Source organism: Carlito syrichta, unplaced genomic scaffold (assembly GCF_000164805.1).
Source record: "Carlito syrichta isolate Samal-C Ts95f unplaced genomic scaffold, Tarsius_syrichta-2.0.1 Scaffold303565, whole genome shotgun sequence".
Taxonomy (NCBI): Eukaryota; Metazoa; Chordata; class Mammalia; order Primates; family Tarsiidae; genus Carlito; species Carlito syrichta.
The window spans coordinates 184,038-204,949 of record NW_007247661.1 but is presented as its reverse complement, the minus strand read 5'-3'; the positions used below and the strand labels follow the sequence as shown (position 1 = coordinate 204,949).

Sequence of the window (20,912 nt, the reverse complement as noted above, 5' to 3'; positions counted from 1 at the left end):
GAGATAATAATACTTGCTTTGCACAAGAGTTGTGCGTGCTGTTAAGGATGGGTGTGGATTGCCTAGTCCAGTGCCTGGCGTAGAGGATACCTTCCACAGATGGAAGCAATTATTTGCTAATATCATTTTGGCTCCCAAATCATTGTATCGGTTTATGTGTTTATACCCTATCTGCTCCCAGAACATTTAAGACCACCATGTTCATGGAGTCACAGAGGTGTTAATAAGGTTATTGATGAATTTTTGCAAACCTGTCTCAATTCTTTGTAATTGACTGTATTGATCTCTATCTGCCCACTGAGGGGTTGAGACCAAGCCTGCCTCACACATGGTAGAATCCACAGCATCTAACACAATGCCTGGACGTATTCAATACACGTTTATTGAATCAATGAACCTAATCTTACTTTTTCCCTTTCCCTTTCAGAGGCCGCAAGAGGAGAAATATCCCGTGGGACCATGGCTGTTGGCACTGTTTGTTTTTGTTGTCTGTGGCTCAGGTATGGGTGTTTCACTGAACTCATGTCCCGTGATCTCCACTGTACTTCTGAAAACACACGTTTTCTTCACAAAGTAAATATATGAGAAACACTTTGGTCCGGCAATCAAGTTATCACAGCTCTAAGCCTTAATCTTAATGGGCTTTGATTTGGTTTCTATTCCAAATATGGGTAGAGACAGAATTGATACACTATCAAATCATAATCATAAAATGATTGTGCTGAGCAGTTAAAGTGGCCATATGCACTACAGGGTTCAATGAAACCCTTCTGCAGAGACATTGCCTTAAAAGGGCATTAGAACAGAAAGTAGAGCACCTGTCTGCCCGAGATAAATCCACATTCCAGAGAGAGGGAGAGGCCTTAGGCCTGTGAGAAAGCTCTGCAGAGCTCTGACCTGAGCCTTACTCTGACCTGAACCTTACTGTATGGTAAGGTGGCAAGTTCAGAGAGTCTTGCTTACACACATGCAGATACACACGCGCGCACGCACACACAGGCATGCATGCACACATGCACACATGCACATGGGAGATGAGCAGAAGCATTGTGCAGTTGTCTCTAGCTAAATGCTGTTATATTGGGAGCCTTGACATGGCTCCTGGCCCTCATGTGTTGAGTCTCAGAAATACTGGTGAGTGGAGGTGACTTCTAACTCCAGGGCATGCCTTGGGGGATTCCTGTCCTCCGTCATCTCCCTGTCCTCCGTCATCTCCCTGTCTCTGAGGGGCAGGGAAGGCGAGGTCTGCATCTTCCTGCTCAGGCTCCCAGGAAGATACCCTCTGCCCCAGTGATAGGAGAAGCCCATAACTAAAGATGGGTCTGTTCCTTTGATCTTCAAGAGATCACTCTTCCGAGGAAACAAAAGCTCTGGGAGGAAGGGGGAATTCAAAATTCCTGGCATTACTGTTGCTTGTGGCTCAAATACTTTAAAGATGATTTGGCATTCCAAGATGAGAAAACCTTCCACTCAAACAAGCAAAGCTCTACCCATTCCCAAAGATTCTTGAAGGCAGTCTTTTTTTTTTTTTTTTTTTGAGTTGGAGTCTCACTCTGTCATCCAGACTGGAGTGCAGTGGCGGCTCCCGGCCACCGCAGCCTCGATCTGCTGGGCTCCGGGCGATCCTTCCGCCTCAGCCTTCCAAGTAGCTGGAACTACAGGTGCGCGCTACCATGCCCAACTAGTTTTTGATTTATTGTAGAGATGAGGTCTCACCAAGTTGCCCGGGAAGGTCTCGAACCCATGGGCCCAGGCAATCCACTCACCTCGGCCTCCCAAAGCGCTGGGATTACAGGCTGAGCCACAGAGCCCGCCCAAGGCAATCTTTTTAACAGCTGTTTACCCAATCTCTGTTTGAATACTTCTGAGGATGGGGTGCTCATTTCTTCAAAAAGCCTATTCTATTTCTGAATAGCTCTAATTCTGTTTGAAACATCTCTCCTGTTTTGAAGTACACCATGCTGTCTTCTCAGTAGTTCAGGCTTGGACTCCTAGGATAACAGAGAATGCACTCATTCACTTCTGAACATCTTGAATCTTCAGATATTTTAAAGATGACTGGTGGTTCCTTCTGCAAACTCAACTTCCCTAGTTCTTTCAACTTTGCCTCATAAGATGTAATTTCCAGACCCTCCCACCCCCGATGTTCAATGACTCTCTTAAAGTGTAGCATTTGCAATTACAGAAGATGGTCTAGAGATGGTATGCCCACCATGGAGGCAGTAGTATCATCACTATGCTCGATTTCACTCACCACTCTGCCCCTATTAATATAACCTGGGCTTGCAGTTACTTTTTTTTTTTTTTTTTTTGAGTTGGAGTCTCACTGTGTCGCCCAGGCTGGATTGCAGTGGCACGCTCACGGCCACCCCAGCATCGACCTGCTGGACTCTGGCGATCCTTCTGCCTCAGCCTTCCAAATAGCCAGAACTACGGGTGTGTGCTACCATACCCGGTTAATTTTTTATTTATTGTAGAGAAGAGGTCTTGCCAAGGTGCCCGGGCTGGTCTCGAACCGGAGGTCTCAGGCAATCCACTCGCCTCGGCCTCCCAAAGTGCTGGGATTACAGGCTAAACCAGGTGTTACTTTTTAACAGCTGCAGCACATTCTTGACTCACATCAAGCTGATGGCCAGCCAGACCCCCCAGCTCTTCCCTACATAAACTTCCTGCAAGCCTCAGAGATGCATGCACATATCCCCTTATTCCAAAGCCTTCCTGTCCCATCACACATTGTTTTATTTTACTCATGGACCCCGTCAGCAATTGTCCTTATTTAACTTGCTTACTTATTATCCATTCCCTCTCCCTACTGGAATGTAAGCTAGCCGGGCTTGGTGGCTCAGCCTGTAATCCCCCACTTTGGGAGGCTGAGGTGAGTGGATTGCCTGAGCCTGCAGGTTCGAGACCCGCCCAGGCAACTTGGCGAGACCTCATCGCTACAATAAATCAAAAATGAGCTGGGCGTGGTAGCACTCGCCTGTATTTCCAGCTACTTGGAAGGCTGAGGCGGAAGGATCACTGGAGCCCAGCAGGTCGAGGCTGCGGTGGCCGGGAGTGTGCCACGGCACTCCAGCCTGGACAACAGAGTGAGACTCCAACTCAAAAAACAAAACAAACAAAAAAGAATGTAAGCTTAGGGGAAGCAGTATTCATTTTCCACTAAATTTGTAGATTCTAGCCTATTTAGCACACAGTGAGTGCTCAATGTGGATGGATGAGTGGAGTCAGATAATTCCCATAGTGTAGATATCTAGCTGACTTTTTTGACATCCAACATAAAGCTTCATGATTATTTTTATAAAAATGCTATTGTTAGTTGTCAATTGTCTATCTATGGAGTGTTCATAAAGTTTGGAAACATAGATGAACATATATGATAGATGGCCTGCTGATATTACATGATAGTACACAATATGGCCAGTGGTATAACATGATATATTCGTGTATTGCCCTTGATTAGCAATGCATGGATGCAAGCACTGTGCAGAGCTGTAATGAATGTGGTATATTAATGCAACATTTCTGTCAATATCTACTTATTCATCTGTGATGTGTTGTCCAAGATGATCTGTTTCTGATTTTCACCCCAAAACAAAATAAAACCATGCAAACAAATAAAATCGTTCCTTTAGCATACCATCAAGAAAATAAACCTGTACAAAAAAGTTATCTATGTTTCAGGTTTTATGACCAGTCTGTAGACTGTTACACCTTGAACTTTGAGTCTTTGATATAATTATCTTTTTTCCCAGCTTTGTAGTCTCTGAAAGTGTATTATTACTGCAAAGCACGGATAAGTCTAGACTTAGATTATTCCACGGAACACAATTAGAGACAACTTCTTTTGGGATGACTTTGAACCTCTAAGCAAAACTCATTCGAACAATCAGGACTTGAGGGTCCGCTCTGTGCCCGGCACTATGCTGGGCTTTGGAAATACAGTCCTGTTCGGAAGCTTGCAGGCACTAAGGGAGGCAGATAGAGAAGTGTCACCTGTAGCCCAGGGAAAGGGCACTACAGTGTGACGGCGGAGTGCAGAGTGCTTAGCCGGTATGGACAAGGGATTTCTTAATCATACTCAGCAGATGAGAGAGTTTCTAAGAAGAGGCGCTGCTTGAGCTGAGTCTTGAAGAACAAACAGCCAGACAAAAGGTGTGAGGAAGGTGACTCACACCAGGGATCACTGTGCAGCAAAGACACAGAGGCTTCACATAGCACACTGTGCTCGAGGAGATAAGGCCTTCAGAATAGCCCAAGCCCAGAGCCCAGTGGTTATGCACCTGTACTGTCAAGGGCCTAAGTAGACACAGAGCCAATATGTGGGCATTTTTTGGCTTAAAGATACACAGTAACTGTAGCTTTCTCCAGCCTGCTCCCTTAGGAAACCTTTAAGCAGAAAAGCCAATCGAGTCATTTGGTCTGGCTTTCTTCTCAAATCTGTGCTAGTTGTCAAAATCCATCTCTTCCTTTTTGAAGGGCGTCAAAACTGTTATATGGCCTAAAATGTTGCAGGACTTACTGTTCTATGTAGCAGGAATTACACCTTTCCCTTTTTGGTAAATTGGGACATTTGTGAAAACAATGTTTTGGAATACTCACAGTCTACAGTGGTATCTCAGGGGCTGAGTATGTACATTAGCTCTGTTGAGCTCTCTGTAGGTTTGTGTAGGCCCTGCGATACAAGCCTGCAGGGCCTGGAGATTTGAATGAATGGGGCTGAGAGGACACACACTTATTACCTTACCATAGGCCCCTGCCTAAGTGTTCAGAGCTCTTTTAGTGATGCTGCTTTAAAGCTTTCTAATTGGAAGACCTTTTCAGCCAGGTGCGGTGGCTCTTGCCTATAATCCCAGCACTTTGGGAGGCCAAGGTGGGCCTTTTTGTCCCTACAAATTTGTCTCTACAAATTTGTAGAGACAATGTCTCGCTATGTTGCCTAGGCTGGTCTTGAACTCTTGGGCTCAAGTGATCCTCCCACCTTGGCCTCCCAAAGTGCTGGGATTACAGGCAAGAGCCACTGTGCCTGGCTGAAAAGGGCTTCTAACTAGAAAGTTTTAAAGCTTGTCTCTACAAATATATATATATATATATGCATATTGCGTTCATGAAGAGGTCATACATAAAATAGGAGTTGAGGTGTCTTACTTTCTCTATCCTCTGTTTTTACATGCTACTGTGGTCCCTAAGCACCACCCTTTTTTTTCTTGCCAACGTTAGCATTTTCGTGGTTGTGTGTGTGTGTGTGTGGTGTTGTTTTTTGCAAGCCTCAGCCCAAGCTGGGTACCATTCTCACAGAAATGTGTCACTCTTCTCAGTTTTTCCTTGGTACCGTGCCCTTCCTTCTAGCTTGGTACCCGTCCTTCTCAAAACAGAGCATGTCATGAGAAACACAATGGCGCTTTCAGATCCCTCCCTGTGGCCGCCTCTCAGACATTAGTCACGATTCGCTTCATCTCGCAGAGAGCCTACTGTTCCCTTTGTAGGGTCAGAGGTCGTAAGTGCCAACCCATCTTTTCTATATATTTCAAAGAAGGTGACTTCCTCAAGCCGAGCCCACTTGTCAGATACTCTGCTTTAGGGAACGAACTTTCTGGTAGGTGCTGGGATCGCTGAAGCCCTCGTTCCTGGTCTGTCACACCTCTGTCCCGGCTCTATCACCCAAAATAGGGGATTCCCTACATGTCACGCCATCCTGGCCATCTGCAGCATCCACGCCTGCACCCTTATGCCTGCTCGTGCATGCTCTGCTTACGTGAGATGCCCTGGAGTGTCTTGTAGGATTCCTACACCTCTGCAGACCGCCCCCCATTCCTGTTCCTTTCTGCAAGCTCTCTCTCCTTTGAGCAACATATACTCATAGGCCAGGCTCAAGTCTCATCTCCCCAAGTTCCAGTGGGACCTTGGAGGTCACATGGCCTTCTTTGAGTTCATGTGGCTGGTTACTATTATTTTGTATGTTTTATGCAGACTCTGAGGGAAACAGTAAAATCTCATATGAATGAAGACGTTGATCATTGATCAGAAACCTTTGAAAGTCTCACTTGCTTTCATCACCTTACTCTGTTACCCCATTTTTCTCATTGATGATTGGTTGGACAAAGTGCTCTTTTTAGAAATAGCGCCAGTGTACCTTGGGTCAATCAATATTCGAGTCAATCAATATTCAGATCAAGAGTAAGGAATGCACATTTCATCTGTTTTTCTAACTGCATTCCGAGAAAGAACCAGGGCTGGTAAAAAAAAATTTGCATTTGACTGTATGTGCTCATTTATTGGTCATTCTTACTCCTTGTTATATGGAAAAACGGGTTAACAAGTCTACGGGATCCCTATGTGGAGGTGAGTCATGTGTCACTGCCTGCCATTGGAACCTTGCTTCTCAGCTTCTTCCTCGGCACATATCTTTCATGCCCATGGTGATGATTAGAGCAAGATAGTGAAAAGGAAGAAGAAGGACCAGGAGAGCAGCGAGGGGACACAGTCCAGGCACCCAGAGACCCCTGGCACAAACACATCCCCAGGGAATGTCACCCTTCACTGAGAAACCAGATGGGAGCAACAGACCTCCTGGGGCTGCCCTAAGCCCCCCGGATCTGAATGCCACCCAGCTCTGCTCTTCCTTGGGCACTTGGTGGTACCCTCTAATTCCACCACCCAGTGAGAGGGAGGTCATCTAAATGTACCCTCTTCAGAATGAGTACATTTCACTCCCCATGATTGCAGAAGGTATCTTTGGCTAGGGACTGCTTTGAAAATTGGCCAGTCGGCCGTAATGGAATAAGACGCCTCAGAGGGGAGAATAGTTTTGGAATCTGCCAGATACGGGTTCAAAGCCTGGATTTGCTGTTTGTCAGCTGAATGACCTTGGGCATGTTTTTACTCTGTCTGTATTGACTTCCTTATCAAAAAAGCAGGGATCATAAGAAGTTCTGCAAGGGTTATCCTGGCACTGAGGGGTTCTGGGGATCTAACTGCTGGCCCATAGCAAGCTCTGAACCTGCAGCTATGGTCACCATCACTGTCCTGGTAGCCTTCACGGAAAATGGTGGCGCCACGGGACTGTTGGTCGTGCTGGGGGGCGTTTCAACTCCCACTCACCCTCCGTCCTCCCAGGCTGCACATTTCATTGCAGACTCAGCCTCTCACGTTGGTCTCCATCTATCCAAAAGCCATTGGCCCTGCCTCGTCACTCCAAGGACAAGTGTGAGCAGTTTAAGTGATAACTATTCGGGTATACAACACAGGTATCACATGGTAAAAATGTAATAAAGCATCAGAATCTTCTTCACGCAGAAAAAGGGAACACCAACATGCAGACCAAAATCAAATGGACGGCGGTTTATACTTTAAATTGAATTTCAGAGGGGAAATATGTGTTTCGTTTCCTTAAGGCAACCCAATACATGACTTTTTTACTAGACACATTTTCTTTGGGAACAGTGTCTTCTTTTGAGACGCATTATTATCCAATATGACCGTCTTGACCATATTTTGTTTTGTTCCATTCTGTTTAATTTTGTAACCAGCTTTATTCATATTATTTAGAGTAAGTGAGAAATCTAAAGCCTATTTGTCAATCACATACCTGTTAAAGGTATGCTTAGATTATTATCCCAAATAGGCCAGAAACTTCTTGGTCAAGTCTTAGCCTGGGATCTTGCATTCCTGAGCCTGTTTAACTGGCTGGATTTGTCTCTGCTTGATTTCCTGGGACCCACATCCACACTGAAGTCCAAGGGATTTAAGCATCCCCTTAAGAGCCTTCGTCTTTGCCTGTTTCTCTCTCCCCTCATGAAAGCATCACCTTCCATTTCTGCAGGCTGTGGGGCCTCTTACCAGATGAGCAGCTCATCCTGGCTCTGTCAGTCCCAGGTTTTGAAACCACCTCTTCGGAGGACTGTTTGAGAGCTTCTGAAGAAAGCTTGTTTTTATCTAGAGACTCAGAGACAAGCATGACTCGGAATGTCTGTCTGAGACTATTCCCCACAAAGGTGCTGTCACACAGATAGGCTACCTGCTATCTTCTCTAGACACTTACAGACTTGATGTGCTTCCCCAGGTCACGAATGAACCTAGTCACAGCTGTTTGTTCCCAGAGCCCTCACCCTGGGTTTTTTCTCTCCCTTTTGCCCCTGGCCCTTTTATGAACCTTTATTGAGAAGGATCTCAGGTTACACCAAGGCTCAGTGAGAAAGCAGGCTGCGTTGATTAGTAATGTCTGTCCTGACCACGGTAGAGCTAGCAGAACCACATCCTCATTTGGCTATCCCTGGTCTAAACTCTTTATAATGTTGGCGCCACAGTGTTCACATGACAACTGTCTAAATATTTTCACCTTTCTTCTTTGACCAGAATGCCTCCTGGACTTGGTGAAATTAGGCATTTTCCTTAATATATTAGCTATTTAGATAATTTTGTTGTTTAGAGTCAACAGGTATGTGTTTCTTATGGTCTCGGTGTTATTTAACTCTTCTGAGCCTTGGTTGTGATAGATACTGTGCAGGACACAGCAGCTTGAGACAGCACTCTATGACATAGTTGTCCCCTTCTCCATCCTGACACTTCCATTATGGTTTCAGCTGGGATCAATGGATGACCATTTAATTCCCACCATCCTTTCATTCCCAGAGGGAACCCTTGAAGACCAGCCCTGCCCTCATTCCCTCCCTCAGACTCTCTCTCCCTCATGTATTCCTAATTTCACTTTTATTTCTCTCTCCCGGGCCACCTCTGATATTCATTTCCGAATTAGAGATTATGAGAATCTTAATGGTTGCTGAAGTCTGGGTGTTCTTGAAACTGACAAGCATTTTCCCCTATCAAAGGGAAACCTCTAGGCTAATAGGATTAACGAGTGACTCATTGTTTTCTATATTTTCCAGATTTGTCAATAGCATATATTACACTTATAATCAGGAAGAAAGAATTGTGTTTGAAGAACAAAAAAATCTAGGTTAGTGGTTTTCAGCCTTTTTTTTTTCTTTTTTAAAGCTTCAGAACTCTTTGTTCAAACGAAAGGGAAGCAAATGAAAGAGCAGTTGTTCTGGTTGGTTGAAGTGAGTGGCATGTGTGTATGTTTCTGTTTGTGTGTGTTTGTGTATGGGTGAATGTTTGTGTATGTGCAAGTATGTGTGTTTGTATATCTATGTGTGTGTGTATAGGATGTACCTCCCTATGTTGCTGGATAGTCTTTGACTTCCTCATTTCCAGAAGGGAAGACATATCTGGATCCTCTCTGCCCATCAAATAGGAAATCATGGCTGGCCTCTGTCATGAGAGCCTACTGGGTTTATCTGGCACCATCGTTGTGGGTCATTCCACCGTTTCTGGGCAGGGACATTCCTTTTGTCTGTCCGTTAACAGAATGTGCTTTCCTCCTGCATTCTCCAGGGACTCTGCCTGCAGGAGGGTGGAAGATGGGGGAGAGCGATCATGTCACAGACAGGTCCTTTTTCAGGATAGCCTTTTCAGTGCAGATGTGAAGAGGCAATTCTCTGCCATGCCCTTGACAGGGCCTGAGAGCCTCTCGTTCTCCCAGCCTCGTGTTGCAGGTGGTCCAGCTCTCACCCTGCACAGATGCACTGGTGGCCTCTCCATTTCTGGAAGGACCACACCCCGACTCTCTGAGGACTGGCTGTTTTGTTAAGGAGAGTGTGGAAGAGAAAAGGCCTAAGTCACACATGAGCCAGGGATACACAGGAGTCCAAAAAGCTACTCCTGGCCAAGCACAGTGGCTCACACCTGTAATCCCAGCATTTTGAGAGGCTGTGGCAGGTAGATTGCTTGAGCCCAGTTGGAGACCAGCCTGGGCAACATAATGAGACCCTGTCTGTACAAAAAAAATAAAAATAAATCAGGCTTGGTGGCTTTTTTTTTTTCCAGTTACTTGGAAGGCTGAGGCAGGAGGATCACCTGAGCCTAGGAGGTCGAGGCTGCAGTGAGCCATGATTGTGCCATTGCATTCCAGTCTGGGTGGCAACAAAGTGAGACCCTGACTCAAAAACAAAAACAAAAAAAAGCCTCTCCTCCCGGTTCTCTCTCTCTCTCTCTCTCTCTCTCTCTCTCTCTCACTCACTCTCTCTCTCTCTGCATTCCCTTGTGTGGTCACCAACTTTGTGGCAAACTGCTTTTGAGTCCAAAGGTTGAGAAACCAGAATGGAGCCTTTTGCAACAGCAAAGAAAGTTTCCTTTGTCAACTGCTAACAGCTTTCTGAAGTCTTCCAGGAATGTGAAATGTGAGGAAGGTCTGTATTTTGGCGTGTGTTGATTGCAAGCCACCAAATCAGCATGTCTACATGTCCTGGAGCCATTCACTTGGTTGCTAAGAGCTGCACCTTCAGGGCCAGACTCCCGAGTTTGAAACAAGTTGTATGGCCTCATCCAAGTTACTTACCCCCACTCTAGGCCAGTTCTCCCATGCTTAAAAGAGGATGGTACTGGTTCTTGACTCCCAGGATCCTCGGGACTATTAAACCCAAGGGCTCACTGAGACAGTGCACATGCAGAGTTTAGTGAAGACACAGAGATGATTTCACAAAGTTTGCTGCTCTTATGAGGATGTTTATGGCTCTTGCTCACTCTGCCTTCCTATCTCTCCACCTCCCTGGGCAGATTCTGACCAAGTTTCTGAATGCTGACAAGGAAAGAAAGAGACAATTCTGCCTTTTTTGGAGGCTTTGCTTTGGGATGAGTGCACCAGTCGTGGGGAGCGTAACCCTGCAATGTCAAGGCAGCTGCAGGAGCCGAGACCAGCTGCCACCAAGATGGGTAGAAGGTGGGGTTTGTAAGCCAGAGAGACAGCTAGAACTTTTTCTCTACTTCTAGAAAGTACTCTTTATAACCTAGCCCATGGCAGTGAGCGAGATCTGCTATTTTAGCCACCATTTCTTGAGGACTGACTTGGAAAGTTGGCCCTGTGCATACATTTTCTCTTTTAGGTGTACAATCCCTACAAAGACGCCATTACCTCATTTTTCCAGATCACAAAACTGAGGCTCACAGAGGAAACCAGCCAATGCCCCACAGCTAAGAAGCGAGAAAGCTAATGCCCAAGCCTAGTTCTTTGAGACTCCACAAACCCATCTGCGTTTCATATCCTGCATTCCCTCTCTTACTATTTCTCTAAAAGCTCTAGGGAGCAAAAGCTTTCCACTAACTTTTTTTTTTTTTTTTTTGAGTTGGAGTCTCACTCCGTCTCCCAGACTGGAGGGCAGTGGCACACTCTTAGCCACCACACCCTCCACCTGCTGGGCTCGGGTGATCCTTCCGCCTCAGCCTTTCAAGTAGCTGGAACTACAGGCGCGCACTACCACACCTGGCTAATTTTTTATTTATTGTAGAGATGAGGTCTCGCCAAGTTGCCTGGGCGGGTCTCAAACCTGCAGGCTCAGGCAATCCACTCACCTCGACCTCCCAAAGCGCTGGGATTACAGGCTGAGCCACTGAACCTGGCCGCTTTCCACTAACTTTAGCATATGGCCGCATATTGGTGTATTCCTGTTAAAACAGCCCATTTTTTCCTGCCAGAAAAGGTGTGTTTCCAAGAGGTTCCAGACATACAGCCATCCTGAGTCTGCTCCCAGATGGATAAAGCCTTGCCCCAGCCATGGCTGCTTCTTGATTGGGCCACGGGTGCCCCTACTCACCTTGCTGTTTTCTGGACACTTGCTCCAGGACAGAGTTGAATTCACCATGTTTGCAGGTCGACGGCATAAGCTGGCCTTCCATGGAGATTGCCAAAACATTCTCGAAACTGTGACACACAGAATGAGTCACACCCCACCCCCCTAACCCAAGACCAGCAAGTGGGATGTCTTAGGAACTGGACGGCCTTGGATGCAAGACAGGCCATTCAACTGCTCTGGAGTCCCCTCCTCAGATGGACGGTCTGGAGACGAAATCCCACCAGCCAGCAGCTCCCTCAAGGTGACCTGTGGCCTTTCTTGTCCTATGCCACCCTCTTCCCTTTGGAGCACTGGGGATTATGCATGCACTCTCACTCAGCAGACTGTTTCTGCTATTTTAACATGGATAGAAAACCTCCCATTCTTTGCTAATAACATCTGGCTTTTAACAGCAGCTTTTGCCCTTAGCTGTCTCTGGCGTCTTTTTTCTCTCCCCCATCTCTAAAGAAGCTACCAGAAAATGGTATCTTGCCTTTGACTTTCTTTGTGCTGATTCTTCTAGAAAGCTTCATGATTCGCCTTGCAATGTCTTGTCTCCTAAATGTTTCTACTTAGCTCTCAGGGGCCCATACTTTTTATTTTCTACCAACTCTTCCTTATCCTTTTCATCTTTTATTGAAAAATACCAAGGCTGTATAATTTCCAGGATCATCTTATCCTCTGGTCTATCTTAATCTCTCTCCTCAGCAGCTCCCTTGATCTCTCTTATCATCAACTATTTATTTTCAATGAAAGTGGCTTAATGAAGCCTCCTTTGTCTGACGGGGTTCTGGCTCTCTGACAGTTTCCTATGGGACCCACTTAGTCATGGCTTCCCTGTGTCCTTCTGGTGTTCCCGCTTAGCTGGGGTGGGTCAGTCCCTAGGGTCAGAGTGGGTTAGGATGACCCAAGCTCAGGCCTTGAGGAGTCTGTCTTGACTTCAAATTGTCCTCCGAGGACTGAGTACTTGGAACGCTTGGATCCAAAGGTAGTCACGTGATGCTGACTCTTTTGGTTTGAAAAGTAGTCATTTCTGGTTTTTTGTTTGTTTGTTTGTTTGTTTTGTGGGGCTTTTTTTTTTACTTTCCTCTGTGCTCTTTGCAAACATTTACCTTTTAGTCATTCTGTAAATATTCAGAGGGTCCACTCTGTGCCCATATCTGATCCCCGCTCTCCTGGAACTTATAGTCTAATGGGAAAGAAAGTTGAGTTCACTAAGTAATCACACCAAGATGTGCACAAGTCCAGCCATGAGAGCGTTTAAAGAAGTGGCACTTAGGGATACGGAAACATGTAATGCAAAGGGCTGGCACATGCTTGGGAAGTGGTTCTCAAAGTGTGGTCCCCAGACCAGCAACCTCAGCATCACCTGTGAACTTGTTAGAAACATTCTCAGTCCCTACCCCAGACCCACCAGAGAAACTTGGGGAGGTGGAGAGTGGCATCGTGTTTTAGCACGTCCCCAGAGGTTGTGATGCACTCTCAAGTTTGAGAACCTCTGCTCCAGGTGGTCAAAGAAGTCTTCTCTGAAGACATAACTTTTGGATTATGATGTCAACTATGTGATAGGGTGGGGTAGAGGAAGTATTTCAGACAGAAAGAATGTCATGTGTACAAGCCCTCGAGTAAGCGCAGGGAGCTTTTGAAAACATGAGGGAAGCCAGACATGGTGGCGCACACCTGTAATCCCAGCATTTTGGGAGACTGAGGTGGGAGGATTGCTTGAGCCCAGGAGTTCGAGACCAGCCTGGGCAACATAGTGAGACCACATCTAAAAAACAAAACAAAACAAAACCAGGTGTGGTTGCCATGCTTGTAGTCACAGCTACTTGGGAGGCTGAGGCAGAAGGATTGCCTAAGGCCAGGAGGTAAAGGTTGTGATGAGCTGGGTTCAGGTTACTACACTTAGCCTAGGCAACAGAGTGAGATTCTGACTCAAGAAAAGAAAACACGAGGAAGTGCCCCAAGCAAGGCGAGAGTGTTATGAGTCTGACAGGGAGATGAGGGCCTGGGGATACAGGCCATGGCGGCCTCAGCAGGGATTGGGCCATAGGAAGCTTCTGATGTGCTTTAAACACAGGGTGATCCCATATTATGTGCTTTTGTTCTAAAGATAGGTCTAGCTACAGTATGGAAGGAAGATTGCAAAAGAGCAAGATTAGAGCCGTTGGAGGGCCTCACAAGGATCTGGGGAAGGATGGTGGTGACTTGGACTAGGATGGTTTCTGGGGGGATGGAAAGAAGGCTGCATCACCCCAAGATTCTCACGTAAAATCCACAAGTCTTGGGTATCAATTGGAGGGGTGAGGGAGGACTCCGGCGATCGGAGTCTGCATGCAAGATGGAGGATAATGGAGCCAATTTGGGCAGCGGGAGAGGATTATGAGGAGGTCCTACTGAGTGTGAGGTGTCTCTGAGCCACCAAGTGGAGATATCAATGGGATGGTGGAAAGTGCATGTCTAGAGCCCAGAGAAGTCAGGGCTGGAGATACACACGTGAGCAGTATCCACAGCTAAGTGACCATTGGTGCTGTGGGATGAGTCGCCTGAGGAGGAAGAACTTGAAGAAGAGAAGGAAGCCAGTCATGCCCATGGAGGAACTTCAGCGCTCATGTTTAATGATCAGGTAGAGGAAGGTGACCCCATAAAATAAGCTTAGAGAAAAGAGCCAAAGAGGAGGAGGAAAACTAGACACCAGGGGACTCTGGTGTCTCAGAGGCCAAGGGCAGAGAGTTTCCAGGAGGGAAGAGGCCAACAAGAGGCGGAAGAACGCTCCTGGCGCCCGGCGACACAGTTCTTTGTGACTTTAGCAAAAGGTATTTCAATGGAGGAAGATGGCAGAAGCTAGGATGAGGTGGGTAAGGGCAGGAATCCCAGGTGAGGAGATGGAGAGAGTAAGTGTAGACCACTATTGAGCAATGGAAGAAGACCCCTCACTGGGAGATGTGGAGTGAGGCAGAGTGCTCTGATTTGATTTTGTGATGGGAGTGACTCCAGCATGTTCCAGCCTAAGGACTTTATTGAAAGGGGGAAGTTGAAAAAAGAGAAATGGGATTCTCTAAGGTGATCGAGGGCCGGGATCCTAGACACGGGTGGGAGGGAGCAAAGGCTCACCGACTCAGGCTGTGTCTGCTCTTGCCTGGGCTTTTCTGAACCCCTGTGACCTGGCCCAGTCGGATCCCCTGACCTGGAACGCCCGCCGTCCCGCCCTTCTCTGGCATCTCTCCTCCCTGCTGTCTGGCCTGCCCGCCATGCCTCTCCTGCAGCTTGCTTCACTGTCTTCTCAGCTTTGCTCACCCACTGTTAAGTTATTAACTTGTCAGGGTCTAGACTCACTGCTTCCTTTCCCTCTTTGAACTTGCTCTTGGCTCCCTTCCTGTTTGCCGCCTCTGGAAGGCAGCACTTGGAAGGCCGGGGTTACTCTGCAGGTTAGTATTGGCAGCGCACATAATTACAGTGAAGATAATTGGTATAAAACATGGAAGGCTTCTTAAAGACATTGATACAACTGAAAAAGAAATAATGAACACAACCCTCTCGCCATTATCTTAGATGTGGAGGCAGATGGTGAACTTAAACTCGTCTTTATTCAAGAGAGTTCAGTTTTAAGGGGTCGCCTGTGAACATGTTAAGGCCCGTCAGATTCTTCCGTGTTAACTCATGGATTCAGTTAGGATCAGGAATGATCTTTAATTCGTTTATAAAGAAGACTTGAAATAGGCAAGTCATTTTAATGTAAGTGTTGCTGCTCCGAGACAATCAAGCGTGGTCTAAGGTCCTTTAGAGAGATTTGCAGCAGGTCCTTCAAAAGAATTGTGTGGTTTCTACCATTACATAGAACTTCTGAAGTCATGAATTAACTTAATGCGGGGCGTGATGGGCTAAGACACAGGCTGTCTCCTATTTATTGAACTACATCCAGTGGATAATTTTTTGTCTCAGAGGAGGAATGACAAGTAATATTTTTGAGGCTCTACTTCTGTCGTTCTATGAATTCCTTGCCATCCATTGAGGTTCTTATTAGCTACAGTTTTACAAATCGAGAAAGCAGCTCTCAGAGCTAGCTGTGTAGTGATTTCCCCAAGGTCACACCTTTGTAGGGTGCCAGCTAGTGCCGAGTGCCGGTCTTCACACTCAGACTTGGAGAAGCAGCGGTCGTTGTTGGAGTAATGGCAACAGTGATCACAGCTGTGGCCCCCAAGGCGTTGACTCGTCAGTGTGTGAGGACCCCACGTAGATGTCATATGGCTTAATCCCTATGACAGCCCGGCAGAGACCATGATCCTCTTTTTACAGAACAGGAAACGGCCTCAAAGAGGTTAAATTATTCGCCCAGTCACACGGCTATTCAGTGAAGAGCCGGGACTCAACCCAGTTCCATCTGACCCTGACATTCTGCTCTTAGATCAGCTTGTTTGTCAAGATTAGAAATGGTTCCCTGATCCCAAGAACAAAGTCCTGAGGCATGGTAGATGTAAATATATTTTTTTTCCTAATGTGGTTGAATATACAGCTGCCTCTTGGCATTCCAGTTGAGCCAGGACACAGAATGTTTATTTCATTTTTGCTCCTTGTCAGCCTTCGTAGGGGAGGACAGATAAACTGCAAGCTTATAAATTTTTGTAGGGTACTTTCTTTTCCATCTAGCAACTACCTCTGTCAAGACCTGCCCGAGAACCCAAAATTAGCCAAGAAACCTTTAGAACACACCCAGGATTAACTATCACATGTTGTTGAACGAACTCCTTCACCGTATCTACAGATGAGCCCCTCAGACACTCACACGGAACCAATTTACTCTGATTTGTCTCATCGTTCTAACAGTCTTTGTTTTAAGCTTAGTCTGCAGCAATAAAATAATAGCCAAGGTCCCACTGCAAATTGGTGTCGTGACACCAGAGATAAGGAGATTTTAAAAAGCATGAGAAGCAGAAATGAGAGCCCAGAAGTTCAGCTGACCAGACCTATTTTGGTGTCAGATCAAACACTGCAACCTCTGTGTCAATATCACAACAAAGTCTTGTCAGTAACTGGTTTTCATCATGGTGATACTGAGCCCTCATGAAAAGTTCACATTAAAAACATGCTTGCTGTCTCCAATTTAGGAAGGTAGTGATGATGTGTAGTTTTTAAGGAAAAAAGAAAGCCAAAAAATGCATTCGTGTTTTGTCTACCCTTAAAATCCAGCTGTTCAAGAAAGATTCCCCAAGTCCCTGTGTGTTGTTTCTCTTTGTGTCTCTGAAGCACAGTGTCTGGCACAAAAGATGTGCTCACTAATGCTAGATGATGAAATGTTGAATGACATTTCCTAGGGTTCTGGATAGCCCTGTTTTATTATGGATCCTGGATATATTTCAGGATGACTTTATGAAAGATAGGAGTAAGATCCCTGAGAGAGCCGGGCTCAGTGGCTCAGCCTGTAATCCCATGCCTTTGGGAGGCTGAGGTGAGTGGATTGCCTGAGACCGCGGGTTCGAGACCCGCCTGGGCAGCGAGACCTCATCTCTACAATAAATCAAAAAATCAGCCGGGCGTGGTAGCGTGCGCCTATAGTTCCAGCTACTTGGAAGGCTGAGGCGGAAGGATCGCCGGAGCCCAGCAGGTCGAGGCTGCGGTGGCCGGGAGCGGCCACTGCACTCCAGTCTGGGCGACAGAGTGAGACTGCAACTCAAAAATAAAAATAAAAATAAAAAAAATAAAAAAAAAAATGAGATGATACTCAACCTCCCTTTAAAAAAACCATTTGGTATATGGTAGTTGCTCTTATCATCGTGATCATTGTCACTACCAACACTAACCAAGGTTGCAGTGACTCATATCTATAATTCCAGCACTTTGGGAGGGAGGCAAGAAGACTGCTTGAACCCAGGAGTTCAAGACCAGCCTGGGCAACATAACGAGACCTCGTCTATACAAAAAAATCGAAAAACTAGCCAGGCATGGTAGCACGCACCTCTAGTATCAACGACTCGGGGGCTGAGTGGAAGGATTGTCTGAGCCCAGAAGGTCAAGGCTGTGGTGAGACGTGATTATACCACTGCTATCCAACCTGAGTGACAGAGTGAGACCCGGAGTCAAAAAGAAAAAAAAAGTTGGGACCTTCCTCTTCTGGGACACATTTGATACTCAGTAGCTAGAAGCCAGCTGGTAGCTATCTAACCAGCACTCATCAGCATAAGGTGAGGGGTCCCAGGAGTTCTCTGAGGGCTTGCAGGTACCCACCCCCTTGACAAGCCCGGCTGGTAGAGATTGAGACCTGAATGGATCAGTGCTGCTCTCCGTGAGACAGCAGCACTTGAGAGCATTCCAGGCAGCCAGAAGACAGGCTTGCATCCCCGGCTCTGGGCAGCCTGGGCAAGCCAGAGGACCTGCACAGAGCACCTGGCCTGCCTTCCCAGCACAGTGCTGGTTGCTCGACAGGTCACAGCCATTTTGAAAAGGCAGACCCGCTGACCTGTTTAATGAGTGCAGTTTCTGCACGAAGGCACACATCCCTCTCCCCAGCAGCCGCAGAACAGGACTGGGGAAGGGGGCCAAATCTCTCAGTGCCTGAGGGATTTCTGGCCTTAACTGCTGGTGGAATTAGCAGGAGTTATCTATAAATCCCTGAGGCATCCATCAGCAGACAGAGCGAGGCTGCCTCTTTAAAGAAGTTCACTGACCTCTTGTTAACTTAACTCCTTGTTAGGAAATATCTAATCAGCTGTGAGCTCACACAGGGCCAGGTCGCAGGCTCTCTGTGGGCTGGGCTCCCAGCTGTGTGCTGTCTGGTGTCTGAGCCGACTGTTTCGTTTTCCTCTTTCAGCCATCTTCCAGATCATTCAGAGCATACGGATGGGCATGTGAGAGGGCCAGGGCATGACACCGCCTCCCTCCTGCTGGAGGGTGGACCGCGGAAGCGACTGGCCAGTGTCTGCGGGAAGCAAACAGGCCGCGCGGAATAGAGAAAGAAGCCCCCCAACTGTCCCCTGCTCACTTCATCGTGGATGTCAGACCACATTGCCTTCTCACAGGACATCTTGGTGCATCCGTGTCCTCAAGCGGAAAGGACATTTTGCTTTTCTGTTGGCCGGATTGGTAGCCACGCGGGTGTCCACAGCAGGGCCGTCTTTTGGGTTTTCCCTTGGTCTCACTAATGTGTGCATGTGGCCCTCTCGGTGATCCCAGGTTTACTTTCTACAGATACAATCTCTCCTCCATTGGGAATTGGTTTTACAAATAAATGTCTTTGTTCAACCTGATATCATTTGTGGGTAGCAGTGAGAAAACTGAAGGGAACAAAACAGCAGAATAGCTAGCTCAAGGGGGACTGGGGAGAGGGAGCTTGGTAATGCAGTTAGAAAGAGGGCCAGGAAGCTAAGGCCAGGGAATCAGAGCTGCATTTACCCAGCAGGTCCTTGGCCAGACCTTCGTGGTCTTTGCCTGAGTGACATTCTGGGCAGTTCTAATGACCTTGGGTATTCCACACATTTGAGTCTTTGGTTGTTTTATTATTTTTGTGACTGGTTTTGTTTCTTGTTGTTCTCTTTTTCAGTCCAGGAAAGGCATGTACAATGTAGGTTAAGGTCTGATTAGTTGTTATCTCTGCGGCCCGCCTGCAGCAGATGTGCCAGGCCTCTTGGTAAGACACATCCATCCCCAGGGTCCAGCCGCGGCCAGCCTGGAGCTCTGTACAGAGCCGGAACCCTGCAACCCTCTGGGGTGTCAGCTGGCAGGAGTGGGGTGAGGGCCTCCCCTCCTTGGCCAGCCTGCCCACAAAGCATGGGGTCACTAAGGGACAGCCACAGGGTCACCAGCAGGATAAAAGGTCGTCACCCTGCAGCTTGAAGCGTCCCTCTATTTTTAAAATTCCATCTTTGCATTGTCAATTTTCTTTTTCATTTTGTAACTTTGTGAGAACTTTAAAGAGGGAAAAGCAGAAGTGGCCAGGGCCACGTTAGGGGTTTCATTGTAAGTGGCGCCCTTAAATTTTCGTTTACCTTCAAATTTTCACGTTAAGGGTTTCATTGTAAGTGGCACCCTTCAAATTTTTATCTTTCACCCCAGACCCCTTAGGGCCTTCAGGGCTTTCGTTTCTCCCACCCTCTATGAGTTCCCCTCCAAAAGCACACCCTCCCCTTTCTCCTCCTTCCTTTTCCCTAAGAGAGGGTAGCAAAGCTGCTTCAAAATCAGCAGCCCCAGAAACAGTCGCCGCCCCGTGCTCCCCAAACTAATCCCATCCTCAGTCCCCAGCCCCTCCCAGGTGGCAGAAGACACTCCTGGCCGCTCGGGGGCAGCACACAATGGATGCTCTGTGAGCTGGTCCCCTCATCCTGTGGGTTCCATTCAGCCCCTTCAAGGTCACCGAGTCAGACCAGTGTGCTGTGAGAGGTTAGCCCCTAGGAGCCCAGCTGCCTGCCAAGAGGCAGAAGAAGAAAGCCCCCTTGCCTTCAGCTTATGTGGCCTGTATGCCATGTACACCTCTGGGACTCCCACGTTGCCTAGGCTTGATTTGAGTGCCAGCTTCTCTTTCTGCCCCGATGCCCATAGAAACACACCTACCAAGCCATCATTAAAGGCCATTACTGAGCCTGAGCTTTGTGGTTCATCCTTTGCTAGAATTTTATTTCCCTTAATTTGGTTTTTCCCATAACAGCAACAGTCAGGAAAGTGATGATCTCCATTTCAAGGAAAGAAACTGAAACCCAGCCAGAGCCAGCTCCACGAAGACCCTGCACGCCCCCAGGGGACAGCCATTCATAAAACTGCCTGGATTGATCTCCCTCCACCCACAGGCTGATTTTCTTAGTTGCAGGTAGCCTCCCTAAGTGCTTGTGTTAGGCGGCCTGCCCTCCCTGGTGACTTCCCCCCACCAGGTCTCTGCAAGCAGAGATGAGCTCCGCTTTAGGTAAGTGAGGGTCATCGTTGATGTATGCCATCCAGCAGGGACTAGGGCAGCTTCGCCATGACGCACAGTAAGAAACACAGCAACCAGCTGGGCTCGGTGGCTCAGCCTGTAATCCCGCGCTTTGGGAGGCTGAGGTGAGTGGATGGCCTGAGCCCGCGGGTTCGAGGCCCACCTGGGTAACTTGGCGAGACCTTGTCTCTACAATAAATCAAAAAATCAGCCGGGTGTAGTAGCACATGCCTGTAATTCTGATTACTCGGAAGGCTGAGGCGGAAGGATCGCCGGAGCCCAGCAGGTCGAGGCTGCGGTGGCCGGGAGTGACCATTACATTCCAGTCTGGGCGACAGAGTGAGACTCCG

The 20,912-nt window shown here is 47.3% G+C and overlaps 1 long non-coding RNA gene across 1 annotated transcript; it reads left to right on the top strand.

The window, feature by feature from the left end:
• Nucleotides 1-418: 418 nt before the first annotated feature.
• On the top strand, nt 419-18,907 carry LOC103261029. The gene is made up of 2 exons (XR_504330.1): nt 419-500; nt 18,472-18,907. It is a non-coding gene; the product is annotated as an uncharacterized LOC103261029 (long non-coding RNA).
• Nucleotides 18,908-20,912: the final 2,005 nt, after the last annotated feature.